Raw genomic sequence first — 14212 nt, forward strand, 5'->3', positions numbered from 1 at the left:
AATCACTGTGCAGTGGCGTCCCATCTCTGCCACTGTCTGGCTGAGCCGGCAGGTCCTGCACCCAGCGCTGGTGTCAGAAGCAGGAAGAAGACAGGAAAACTGAGAGCATAGCAAGTGCAATGTACGGAGACTGCATTCTATGTTTCCTCACAGCCAGGGGCATAATAATAAATGTAGATTGCATTTGAAGACCATATCAGAGGGAAATGGTACAGTATGTAAAATAGGCATTCACAAGACCATATACATGATCTTCTAGTAATAACCTATGCTGCACAATATAAACACAATAAAATAATACATTTACCTGATGACTGGAAGGCAGCTAAACCCTCCAACTCAGCTTTGACTACAGGTAAGTACTACTAAGTAAGGTTACCTAAACGGTCTTTAGCAAAGCCCTATACCTTATGACAAAGGTCACCAGTTGAAAGGATATTAACCCCTTAAAGGGGTACTCCGCTGCCCTGTGTCAGAAGATCCTCTCCCCAGCGTCCCGAAGTTTATTGTTCCGAACGCTGTGTGCGGGCTTCCGTGTTCAGGGCCGCCCCTCGTGACATCACGCCCGCCCCCTCAGCGAAAGTCTATGCGAAGGGGGCGCGATGACCGTCACGCCCCCTTCCCATAGACTTTCGTTGAGGGGGCGGGCGTGGCGTCACGAAGGGCGGCCCTGAACACGGAAGCCCGCACACAGCGTTCGGAACAATAAACTTTTGGACACTGGGGAGAGGATCTTCTGACTCAGGGCAGCGGAGTACCCCTTTAAGGACCCAGCCAATTTTAACTGTTTAACTGTTAACAGTTTAGAGACCGCTGTATAGTGGACTCAAACTATAGCCCTCCAGCTGTTGCAAAACTACATATTCCAGCATGCCCAAACAGCTGTCTGGGCATGCTGGGAGTTGTAGTTTTGCAACATCTGGAGGGCTACAGTTAGAGACCACCGTATAGTGGTCTCAACCTGTACCCTCCAGATGTTGCTAGGCAACTCACCGGCTTCCGTAAGATCCAGCCGCACGGCATCGCCGCCCGCCGATCTCCGTCGCCCGCCTGGATGGGTAAGTGGATCTTCGGCGCCGGTCCCCGTCGTTTCCCCATCCTGCCCCGCCTATTGTGGGTGGGCAGGACTGGGAAAACGAAAGTTAACCTCCCCGCCCCGAATCTGCTATTGGTCATCGCTTTTGACGACCAATAGCAGGGATAGGAGGGGTGGCACACCTGCCACCTCACTCCTATCCCTTCAGGGGGATCATGGGTGCCTTAGACAACTGCGATCCCCTTTTATATTCATGGTCACCGGGTCACCATAGACCCGTAATGACCCGGAATCGCGCAAATCGCAAGTGTGAATTAACTTGCGATTTGCGCCGATCGCCGACATGGGGGGGTTTGATGACTCCCCTGGGCGTTTGCACGGGATGCCTGCTGAATGATTTCAGCAGCCATCCCGGTCCAAACCCTGTCCGGCGGGGGTGTCATGACGTACGCGTACTTCAAGGGTCCTTAAGAGGTTAAAGGAGTACTCCACTAGAAATGATTATTATTATTTTTTAATAAACTGGTGCCAGAAAGTTAAACAAATTTGTAAATTACTTCTATAAAAAAATCTTAACCCTTCCAGTACTTATCAGCTGCTGTATGCTCTATAGGAAGTTCTTTTATTTTTGAATGTCCTTTCTGTCTGACCACAGTGCTCTCTGCTGACACCTCAGTCCATTTTTAGGAACTGTCCAGAGCAGGAGCAAATCCCCATAGCAAATCTATCCTGCTCAGGACAGTTCCTGAAATGGACAGAGATGTCAGCAGAGAGCAGAAAGAAAGGAAATTCAAAAATAAAAGATCTTCCTCGGAAACATACAGCAGCTGATAAGTACTGGAAGGATTAAGATTTATAAATAGAAGTAATTTACAAATCTACACAGCGATGGATAGTCAGCTCACCCATCAACCGTACGGCAAGAAAGTCCTTGAAGTTTAAACAGAAGAATGGATAGATTCCAGCGATAAGAAAACTTCACCTTTATTTCTTCATATTAAAAGCGTGGACATTGAAAAGCTTCAGTAACAAACAAGTATAAAATCTTTGGAAGCGCCCAGCATGACGCGTTAAAGGTCATGTGACTTTTTGTGGTAGCCTGGGGTGGTGTTGGTGTCTAGGGTGTTGCAAGGGTGGTGCAGGGTATACTGGTGTTAACCCTTAATTGTTGTGACGCCAGGGTGTAGTTTCCTTATGGTTAAGGGTCCTACCGCCAACTGTCCCATAAACGGTAGGGAGAAATAATGGAATGTCCACAGCAGAATTTATGAAGTAAACTTGAAGTAAAATTACTGCATGAACAATACAGTCTTTGCAGGAGTGAAGCGGGATACAGCCTCCTCACAGGTTTGCTGGGACTTTAGAATCAATGAGCTTTTATGCTAGCCACTGTGCTACTATTTTAGAATATTGAAGCTGATAGTAGTCACACAGGATTTAGTAGTTTGAGCTTTGGTATAACTCACAGTTTTGTGGCTGCTAGGTATTAGGCTTCAGCCTAGCTTGAATTGATGCTGATATAGAAGATGTTGTGCTTGCTTGCTAATCTGGAATCAAGAGAGAGATTTAGCGGCAGCAGCCTCTTATATATGAAGAGGTCTGGACAAAGCTCATTGGTCAGCATAACCTGTCAGTCCTGACCCAGTGAACTCTGGGTATCACATGACCCAAAGGTCCTTAACCTGTTAAGGACCCAGGGCGTACCTGTACGCCCTGAGTCCGCTCCCGATCTATAACACGGGGCCACGGCGTGTCTCTAACAACGGCCGGGACCCATGGCTAGTAGCGCGCGGCATTGATCGCGCTGCCGCGCGCTATTAACCCTTTAGACGCAGCGTTCAAAGTTGAACGCCGCGTCTAAAATGAAAGTGAAACCATGCCGGTTAGCTCAGGGAGCTGTTCGGGATAGCCGCGGTGAAATCGCGGCATCCCGAACAGCTTACAGGACAGCTGGAGGGTCCCTACCTGCCTCCTCGCTGTCCGATCGCCGAATGACTGCTCAGTGCCTGAGATCCAGGCATGAGCAGTCAAGCGGCAGAATCATTGATCACTGGTTTCTTATGAGAAACCACTGATCAATGTGAAAGATCAGTGTGTGCAGTGTTATAGGTCCCTATGGGAGCTATAATATTGCAAAAAAAAAGTGGAAAAAAAAAGTGAATAAAAATCATTTAAAGGAGATGTCCGGCGCGCACTTTTCTTATTTTATCCGTTCCGGGCTGAAAAATAAAAGAAAACAAATTTTCTCTTACCTGCCTAGACTCCCTCGGTGCTTCAGTACAGGTGTTCTGTCCCCGGGCTGCATTCTTCTTACTTCCTGTTAGCCAGGCACATCACATGGAGCTTCAACCTATCACTGGCCGCAGCGATGTCATCGGCCAGTGATAGGCTGAAGCTCCGTGTGACGTGCCTGGCTAAATGGAAGTAAGAAGAATACAGCCCGGGGACCGAACACCTGTACCGGGGCACCGGGGGAGCCACAGACAGGCAAGAGAAAGCTTATTTTCTTTTTTTTTTGCAGCCTGGAACGGATACAATAAGAAAAGTGAGCACCGGACATGTCCTTTAACCCCTCCCCTATTAAAAGTTTGAATCACCCCCCTTTTCCCATAAAAAAAAACAAAAAAAACTGTGTAAATAAAAATAAACATATGTGGTATTGCCGCATGCGGAAATGTCCGAATTATAAAAATATATCATTAATTAAACCGCACAGTCAATGGCGTGCGTGCAGAAAAATTCCAAAGTCCAAAATAGTGCATTTTTGGTCACTTTTTATATCATGAAAAAATGAATAAAAAGTGATCAATAAGTCCTATCAATGCAAAAATGGTACCGTTAAAAACTTCAGATCACGGCGCAAAAAATGAGCCCTCAAACCCCCCATAAAAAAAGTTATAGGGGTCAGAAGATGACAATTTTAAACATATAAATTTTCCTGCATGTAGTTTTGATTTTTTCCAGAAGTACGACAAAATCAAACCTATATAAGTAGGGTATCATTTTAACCGTATGGACCTACAGAATAAAAAGAAGGTGTTATTTTTACCGAAAAATGTACTGTGCAGAAACGGAAGCCCCCAAAAGTTACAAAATGGCGTTTTTTTTCAAATTTTGTCTCACATTGATTTTTTTTTCCATTTCGCCGTAGATTTTTGGGTAAAATGACTGATGTAATTACAAAGTAGAATTGGTGGCGCAAAAAATAAGCCATCACATGGATTTTTATGTGAAAGATTGAAAGTTATCGTTTTTTAAAGGTAAGGAGGAAAAAACGAAAATGCAAAAATGGAAAAACCCTGGGTCCTTGGGTTAAACCATAATACAATTTATTTACAGGCAAGTGACCTCTAAGATCCTATACAGAGGTATTCCTATACAACCTATTAAATATATACACATTAAAAACCATTTATATGGGGCGACTAGGGGTTAGTCCTACAGGAGTGCCCTATTGTCATGGAGGAGCTCTGGCTGAGGGGACTTTAGACAGAGGGACAGGACCAGGTCCTGTACCGGGACACCACACTTTCATCAGATGCATGGTGGGAAGTGGGGAGGCAAGGGATATATACAGCACAAATGGAACTGGTGAGTAAACACTGACCTGGGAATTAACCCCATAGGTTCCAAAATGTATAGCCTACTCCACTTTGACACCCTGACAATGAGCATAAAACATTACAAAAATCTTATACAGAAAGAAACTATCTTAAATTATATCAAAACATTTAATGACAATCTATTAAGATTTCATAAGTTGCTTGCAAAAAACTATATAGCAACATAGTTGTTATTAAATTAGTAAACAGCACTGTGTGAATGAGCCTAAACATTTAAAAATGGAAGATAACATCTGATCTAAGATTGAGACCATTTGGTTGAAAAGTACGTAAGGAGTATATCCCAAAAAACTTCTGTGGATTTTGATGTGATCACCTCCTCTATCTGGTAAACTCACAATTTCAATACCAAAGAACGTGAAAGTAGGAACATTTGCTGCATGTACCGTTTTGAAATGTTTGGAGACATTGGAAGCGTTGGTATATGTAACATTGTTAAAGGGGTACTCTGCCCCTAGTCATCTTATCCCCTATTCAAAGTATAGGGGATAAGATGTCAGATCGCCGGAGTCCCGCCACTGGGGACCCCCGCAATATAGCAAGCAGCACCCACCTGTAACTGCTTCCGGAAGCGCTGGAGGTTCTCTGGCTAATTCCTCCCAACCACGGGGACGGAAGATCGTGACGGCATGACTCCGCCCCCGTGTGACATCACGTCCCGCCTCCTCAATGCTAGTCTATGGGAGGGGGCGTGACGGTAGTCACGCCCCCACCCATAGACTTGCATTGAGGGGTGGAGTACCCCTTTAACTCCTCTTAAATGCTCCTGAATTCTCTTTTCTAAAGGCCTTTCATACTGCCGATGTAAGAGATGCTACAACTCTCACATTGTATTTTATATACCACATAAGAAGATTGGCAATGTGAACAGGTCTCGATTCAGGAACAATTATAGTGGAAGTTTTAACTGCATGTTCACACACAACACATCTTGGTAAACCGCATCTAAAAAATCCTTTCAGATTCAACCATGAGGGGCGGGTGCAGAAGCTAGATGAAGAAGGTAACGCTCTAGGGGATAGCAAGTTACCTAAATTTGGTGCTCGTCTACTAGAAAAATTTACTCCATTCCTCAAATATTTATCCAAAATTGGATCCTGCCTTAAAATGGATAAAAATGTATTCATCATTTGTTTAATTTTACCAAATTCCAAACTGTATGAAGTCACAAAGGTAGGTTAAGACTGGACTATAGGTAGTGGAGACTTAGATTTAACAGTAAGTCCTCAAGTCTAGTTTTTAATTGAACTTTGCGTTTCGCTCTATTGAGACACCACGAAAATTTGCATATGCACATTTTCGCATATGCATATTTTTGCATATGCGGAAATTTGCGTACGCGCAAATTTGCATATGTGAAAATTTGCATATGCAAAAATGTGCATATGCAAATTTTCGCATATGCGAAACTTCGCACGCCAGTCTCACACAGTAGTATTAGAGCCTTCTTTACACCACACAAGCTGGAAGTAGAGGGATGATCACTGTGATGTGTACTGTGAAAAAAAACAAATATTCGTAATTGCGAATATAGTGCTATATTCGCGAATATTCACGAAATTGTGAATATGCGATATTTGCGAATAATCGCGAGCATATTTGCGAGCAACACTACAACCCACATATAATCAAATTATTTTTGTGTAATAACACCTAGGGATAAACCTTCCCTTAGTAAAAGCTCCAGTTTTTTGGCAAAAAGGGCTGTGGGGTTAAAGGCAATAGAAGTGCATGTTTTGCTGTCGCTTAAGATAAATTTATTTAGCATACAATATAATTCCGCATCCATACAAATAACTGCCCTCCCCCTCCCTTATCTACCGAATGAATAACCCAATTTTTATTCTAAATTCTCTAAGAGCTATCCTCTCAGATTTAGGGTGGGTTCACACTACGTTTTGTCCCATACGGGAGCGCATACGGCAGGAGGGAGCTAAAAGCTCGCGCTCCCGTATGTAACCGTATGCGCTCCCGTATGCCATTCACTTCAATGAGCCGACCGGAGTGAAACGTTCGGTCCGGTCGGCTCATTTTTGCGCCGTATGCGCTTTTACAACCGGACCTAAAACCGTGGTTGACCACGTATGAATGGCATACGGGAGCGCATACGGTCACATACGGGAGCGCGAGGTTTTAGCTCCCTCCTGCCGTATGCGCTCCCGTATGGGACAAAACGTAGTGTGAACCCAGCCTAAGTTAAATTGTCAGCTGTATGCCCTGCATCACTATGTTTAAGCTCAATTAACTCCTTCATGACAAGATCTTGAAAAGTGTCCATATAAGAACTTCTAGAATTAACAGGATAGAAATCAGGATTCCTGGTTTTGAAAGACACAAGGTGTGTGTACCGCCGTGTCTCAAAATCAAGAGTCATGAGATCACAAATACATTCTGTTCCTGAAAAGAAGAAAACAAATTAGATGGCAAGTTAGGGGCTACAGGTATTTCCATTCAATTTAATTTGTCATTAAATGTTTTGTTTTAATTTAAGACAGTTTCTTTCTGTATAAGATTTTTGCTAATGTTATATGCTCATTGTCATGGTGTTAAAGTGGAGTAGGCTATACATTTCGGAACCTATGGGGTTAATTCCCAGGTCAGTGTTTACTCACCTGTTCCATTGGTGCTGTATATATCCCTTGCCTCCCCGTTTCCCACCATGCATCTGATGAAAGGTGAAATGACCTGAAACGCGTCATGCTGGGCGCTTCCAAAGATTTTATCCTTTGTTTGTTACTGAAGCTTTTCCATGTCCACGCTTTTAATATGAAGAAATAAAGGTGTTTTCTTATCACTGGCATCTACCCATTCTTCTGTTTAATTTTCTAATTTGGTTAACTTTCTGGCACCAGTTGATTCAAAAAAAAAAAATGTTTTCCAGGGGAGTACCCCTTTAAAGGGGTTGTGCGCTGCAGTTCGGAGCTCCGCTCACAGCGTCCGGAAGATCATTACTCTGAACGCTGTGTGCGGGCTTCCGTGTTCGTGGCCGGCGGGCGTGACGTCATGCCCGGCCCCTTCGTGACGTCTCGCCCGCCCCCTTGTGACGTCACGCCCGCCTCCTCTACCAAAGTCTATGGGAAGGGGCGTGGCAGCGGTCGCTCCCCCTTCCCATAGACTTTCGTTGAGGGGGGCAGGCGAGACGTCACGAAGGGGCCGGCAGTGACGTCACGCCCGCTGGCCATGAACACGGAAGCCCGCACACAGTGTTCGGAGTAATGAACTACCGGACGCTGTGAGCGGAGCTCCGAACTGCAGCGCACAACCCCTTTAAATACTGGCAAGAGCATCTTCTTATATCCAGAATAACTGCAAAGTGCTTGAAAACCCTCATGAATACTATTGCTGAAAAGCAGCAGAGTGATCCCCCTTAGACGGAAGGTTGCCCTAGTCGCTCTTGACCCAAATAACTGTAAACATTAGCATTTTGTTTCTATTATTGGACCTGATATAACATCATAATGAGAGGCGAAGACTCTAATGTCGTACAACAGCTTCATCTGCCGCACTCACATTGAAGAGTAAAAGTCTTATTCAAATGAAACAGATGATTTCCACATCATAAGGCCACTTCTTTTCATTTGGAAATGCTGTTTGAATTATTAATGGCAGCGTTATTAGACTGAATTAATGTGTTAACTCCAATCCCATCTTTGAATTTTTAATAGGATATCAAAATTTACATTTCTCCAGAAAGTATGTGCAACATTGGGACAAACATCTGTTCCCCTCTGAAGAGGAGACTGTCACTTTGCTTTTATTTCTCTTAAGAACATTGCATATTTACAAAGAACACAACCTGAAAAATCTTCTGCTGCACCGGCGGTCTGGAAAAATAAATAAATAAATAAATAAAATTTTATGGAGATCTATGGGAGAAAAATTCTACAAACTGGGTTCAAAATTCAGCAGCAATTTTGACATTTTTCACAAAATTTTCAAACTCACTATTTTTCAGTGACCAGTTCAGTTTTTAAGTGGATTTGAAGGGTCTTCATATTAGAAATATCCCAGAAATGACCCCATTATAAAAACTGCACCCCCCAAAGTATTCAAAATGACATTCAGTAAGTGTTTTAACCCTTTAGGTGTTTCACAGGAATAGCAGCAAATTGTAGGAGAAGATTCAAAATCTTCATTTTTTACACTCGCATGTTCTTGTAGACCCAATTTTTGAATTTTTGCAAGGGGTAAAAAGGAGAACATTTTTACTTGTATTTGAAACCCAATTTCTCTCCAGTAAGCACATACCTCATATGTCTATGTAAATTGTTCGGCGGGCGCAGTAGAGGGCTCAGAAGGGAAGGAGCGACAAATGTCTTTTTGGGGCATGTCACCTTTAGGAAGCCCCTATGGTGCCAGAAAAGCAAAAAGAAAAAACCCACATGGCATACCATTTTGGAAACAAGACCCCTTCGGAAACATAACAAGGGGTAAAGTGAACCTTTATACCCCACAGGTGAATCACGACTTTCGTATATGTAAAAAAAAAATTTTTTTACCTTAAATGCTTGGTTTCCCAAAAATTTAACATTTTTCAAAAGGGTAATAGCAGAAAATACCCCCCAAAATTTGTAACACAATTTCTCCCGAGTACGGCGATATCCCATATGTGACCCTAAACTGTTGCCTTGAAATATGACAGGGCTCCAAAGTGAGAGCGCCATGCGCATTTGAGGCCTAAATTAGGGATTTGCATAGGGGTGGACATAGGGGTATTCTACGCCAGTGATTTTATTGGGGAGGGGAGGGGGGCTGTGTAGGGGTATGTGTATATGTAGTGTTTTTTACTTTTTATTTTATTGTGTGTTAGTGTAGTGTTTTTAGGGTACAGTCGCACGGGCGGGGTTTCATAGTAGTTTCTCGCTGGCAGTTTGAGCTGCGGCAGAAAATTTGCCGCAGCTCAAACTTGCAGCCGGATACTTACTGTAAACCTCCGCCCATGTGAGTGTACCCTGTACGTTCACATTGGGGGGAGAAATACCTCCAGCTGTTGCAAAACTACAACTCCCAGCATGTACGGTCAGTGCATGCTGGGAGTTGTAGTTTTGCAACAGCTGGAGGCACACTGGTTGTGAAACACAGAGTTTGGTAACAAACTCAGTGTTTTGCAACCAGTGTGCCTTTAGCTTTTGCAAAAGCTACAACCCCCAGCATGTACGGACAGCGGAAGGGCATGCTGGGACTTGTAGTTATGCAACAGCTGGAGGCGTACTACTTTGGCTGGGGATTGTAGTTATGCAACAGCTGGAGACACACTGGTTTGCTACTTAACTCAGTGTTTCACAACCAGTGTGCCTCCAGTTGTTGCAAAACTACAACTCTCAGCAGTCACCGACAGCCAACGGGCATGCTTGGAGTTGTAGTTATGCAACCAGCAGATGCACCACTACAACTCCCAGCATGCACTTTAGCTGATTGTGCAAGCTGGGAGTTGTAGTTATACAACAGTTGAAGGTACACTTTTCCATAGAAAAAATGTGCCTCCAGCTGTTGCAAAACTATAAGTCCCAGCATGCCCATAAGGGAATGCTGGAAGTTGTGGTGGTCTGCCTCCTGCTGTTGCATAACTACAGCTCCCAGCATGCCCTTTTTGCATGCTGAGAGCTGTTGCTAAGCAACAGCAGGAGGCTGTCACTCACCTCCAACTGCAGATCCACGCCGCCGCTGCAGGTCAGTCCCTCGCCGCCGCTGTTGCTCCTGGGGCCCCGATCCCAGCAGGGACGCCGGGGATCGGGGTCCCCAGCTCCCGGGGTCTTCTTCCCGCACCCGCTCACGTCCTCCGGAAGAGGGGCGGAGCGGGTTGTGGGAGTGACACCCGCAGCAGGTGCCCTGATTGGTTGGCCGGTAAACCGGCCGACGAATCAGGGCGATCGTGAGGTGGCACCAGTGCCACCTCACCCCTGCTGGCTATGGCTGTTCGGGGCCGTCACTGGAGACCCGATTGACCCGGAATCCGCCGCAGATCGCTGGGCTGAATTGTTCACCGATCTGCGCCCATCGCCGACATAGGGGGTCATCATGACCCCCCTGGGCGATATGCCTGGATGCCTACTGAACGATTTCAGCAGGCATCCGGCACCGGCTCCCCTCTGGCTAGTGGCGGGGGCCGGAAATGGGCAGGGCGTATTCATACGCCCTGTTTCCTTAAGGACTTGGAAATGGGGGCTTATGGATACACCCTGTGTCCTTAAGGGGTTAAATATAAGCATTGTAACTATAGTGTTTTATCTTTCTCTACTGACTTCCACACAGAGTGGTATAAAGGGGGCGGAGGAGCCAAACTCTGCAGCCTACTAGGAATCTGCCTGAAAAGGCATTTTACAAATCAGGGCCTGCTCTCTTCTATACTGAATTCCCCTCCAGTAGCTGTGGATTCTGACTTTTCTGCCTCCTCACCTCAGCCCCATTAGAAGTTTCTACTTGGTTTTTTTTCAACGGCAAGAAAAACGCAAATTCTGCCGATGGTTTTTTGGCCAAAAAATGCTGCGGCCAGATGTTAGCTGTAAATCAATGAGAAATCGCAAAATTATTTTTCCACCAAAAACGCAGGACAAAAAACCATGGAGAAACTTAGCCTTAAGGCAGCCCTGCACTTCCATCCTCAGGTTGTATATGGAATAAAAACTTGACCCCATTGACTTCAATAGAACTGAGCTATAATACCACACAGAACATTAGGACAGGTCTGTTTTTGAAAGAAATCGGCTCAGTTTTCTTAATCCTGGATAACCACTTTAAAGGGCTGTCAGATGGTCGGCTTGTCCTCCAGAAACCAGTGTGTTCAACCAACATTAAAGGGGTGTGTTTTGCTATATGGGCAGAGTAGTTCTTATGTGCCAACACATTCTCTGTTTCTTTTTATGTTTAAGTGTCAAGGCTAGGCTAAAAAATAGAAAAAAGCTGTACTCACCTGCAACAATCCTCTGTCACTGCTGTCGTGATGGTGCCCGATCCCTGCTGCTCACCACTTCTTTGTCTCCCTCTCACCACGAGGAAGTGGCTGCTCAGTGTCAGTGACTTAAAAGTCCAAAAGAACCAATGAAAACTAGTTTAAGAAAACGGAAAAAAAAATCTTGGAATACGTGGCACAGTTTAAAATAAATTAATAAATAACTAAAAAAGTCTATGTGCAACAGCCATAAGAAAACAATATAAATTTAGTTACATTTCAATGGTAACAGCTGGTAGAATAAAGCTATTGTGTCATTTATACTGACTGCATGGTAACATCCAGAAAACAATAGAAATGCTGTAGGTTATACAATAAATTATATTTACAACAATGTCGTCTTTCTTTTTCCAATGATTGAGAGGGTGGGATCATGAGGAGGGTTTTTTATTTTCCCTTAGGAAGATTTTTATTTTTATTTTTTTACACAAAAATATTGTGCGTATAAACACTAAAGAAAGGGGAAAACATTAAAAGACAAAGTAAAAAAAAAATAATAATAATAATAAATCAGTACCCCTTCAAGTTCAAATCTGGGTGCATCCTTGTGGGTTTAAATTATTATTTAGGAAACAGAAAAAAAAATGTTTTAATAGCTTGCAGGTCTCCTACAGCTTTGGTGCCATCTACTGGTGTTAGTGGGTTTTTTTTCTCTTGCATTCCTACATTTTGTAGTGAAATAGTCTTCAGTGAGCAGAAAATAAAAAAAAATAAAAAATAAATAAAAAAACAACTAAACACAACTAAACAAAACTAAAGATTTTTTTTAATGAAACCATTATTGATTAGATTTTATTTGGATCTTGTAAATCAATTCCCACATATGACAATATTACCGCCATTCTCCCCCCCCCCCCCCTGCACCCACCTGGTACTGCCACCTTACAAGGTCCTATGATTGTGTACTGTGGCAACTATTCAGCTTCATGCACATTAAATGTGTCTATGCAGTTCTGACATGCTACTGTTCACACTCTGCATTTTGTTGCAGGTTGTAAACTCTTTCTGCCAGCTGCACATCATGTGTTGTGTACAGTGGCAACTATTGTACGTTACGCTTTCACCCATGATGTGTGCTGACAGAAAGTTTTTTTTCCCAGTAATTCTATGTGTGCAGGCTCAATGTCATGAAAAAAATAAAAAAAAAAACACTGGTACCTAGTCAGACTAAATGTTAGTAGAACAGTGGTTTTGCATATTACATTTTTTACATATTTTGTAAATATGTTTTGTTTCTTCTTTTATGAGATGTATTCTTGATGTGAACATTTATGTGTAAATATGTATCTTTGCAGCATCAACTTAAAAAGGGTTAACATTAGCTGTTTTGCTCTCAGTGAACCCTATTAGTGGAGGCCTAGACACTATCAGGTGCAATTTATTTGGCATCAATGCAGGGTCTCTTTTAGGGGATCACAAATGGCATTTACCAGTGCTTGTTAAGCCTTTCTTATTTGGTGACCACTTTTTGTTTTTCCGTGCACTTTACTTGGGTCTGAATAATCTATTAAAGGGGTACTCTGCTGCTCAATGTTTGGAACAAACTGTTCCGAACGCTGGAGCCGGCGCCGGGAGCTTGTGACATCATAGCCCCACCCCTCATGACATCATGCCCTGTCCCCTGAATGCAAGTCTATGGGAGGGGGCGTGATGGCTGTCACACTCCACCCATAGACTTGCATTGAGGGGGCGGGGTGTGACATCATGAGGGGTGGGGCTATGATGTCACAAGATCCCGCCGCTGACTCCAGTTGTTCCAAACTGTTCCGGCTGAGCAGCGGAGTTCCCCTTTAAGTACTGTGCAAGAATTTCCCTTTAACAACAATATAGCAGGAAAATCACAACTACGGCATCCATTTTAGGACATTGTCAGTTGTCAGCCGTAACTCCGTCCTGCGTCAGGTGAAACAGCATCCCGCCCCCTCCCTCGGACCAATCGCCCTCATCCTTCAACCACAACTCCCTCCTCCTTCATCCGAAACTCCATAGTCCAAAACACAGTCATCCCTCAGACGATTCTCCCTCAGACGCAACTTCCTGCCACATAGCAGAGCCGACGCGGCACAGCACTGTATAGCAGAGCCGACGCTGCACAGGATGTATAACAGAGTCAAAACTGTGAAACTTGCACGTGTACTACAGACACTACATGTTCTACAGAGTCTGTATAGCAGAGTCAACACTGAATAGCATGTACAGCAGAACCCGTAGAGCAGAGAGCCAACACTGACTCGGCTCTACTACACGGCAGGAAGGTTTTTTGTCTGAGGGATGACAGAATTTCGGATGATGGAGTTTTGGATGATGGAGCAGGGAGTTGCCGCTGATGCCTGAGGGAGATTGGTCTGAGGGAGGAGGCGGGACGCTGTTTCGCCTGACGCGGGACGGAGTTACGGCTGACGACTGATGATGTCCTAAAATGGACACCGTACACAACAAAAACTTGCAGGTCACCAAGAATGACTACTTCATACAACTTGATTCCTAACATTCAGAAAGAGGAGGATTGTCTCAAGAAGAAGACATGGGGGCACTTATCATTGTAGGTGTAAGTGAAGCATTTATCATTGTAGGTGTAAGTGAAGCATTTATCATTGTAGGTAT

The 14212-nt window shown here is 44.0% G+C and overlaps 1 protein-coding gene across 1 annotated transcript in view; it reads right to left on the bottom strand.

Annotated features, from left to right (window-relative positions):
- CYYR1 (cysteine and tyrosine rich 1) overlaps positions 1-7295 on the bottom strand; it is a 214946-nt gene extending 207651 nt beyond the window's left edge. The window contains exon 1 of the mRNA XM_056559452.1: positions 7272-7295. The gene's annotated coding sequence lies outside the window, so the exon portion shown is untranslated. The remainder of the gene's footprint in view (positions 1-7271) is intronic.
- Between the last annotated feature and the right edge of the window lie 6917 nt (positions 7296-14212).

Source organism: Hyla sarda, chromosome 2 (genome assembly GCF_029499605.1).
Source record: "Hyla sarda isolate aHylSar1 chromosome 2, aHylSar1.hap1, whole genome shotgun sequence".
NCBI classification, from domain to species: Eukaryota; Metazoa; Chordata; class Amphibia; order Anura; family Hylidae; genus Hyla; species Hyla sarda.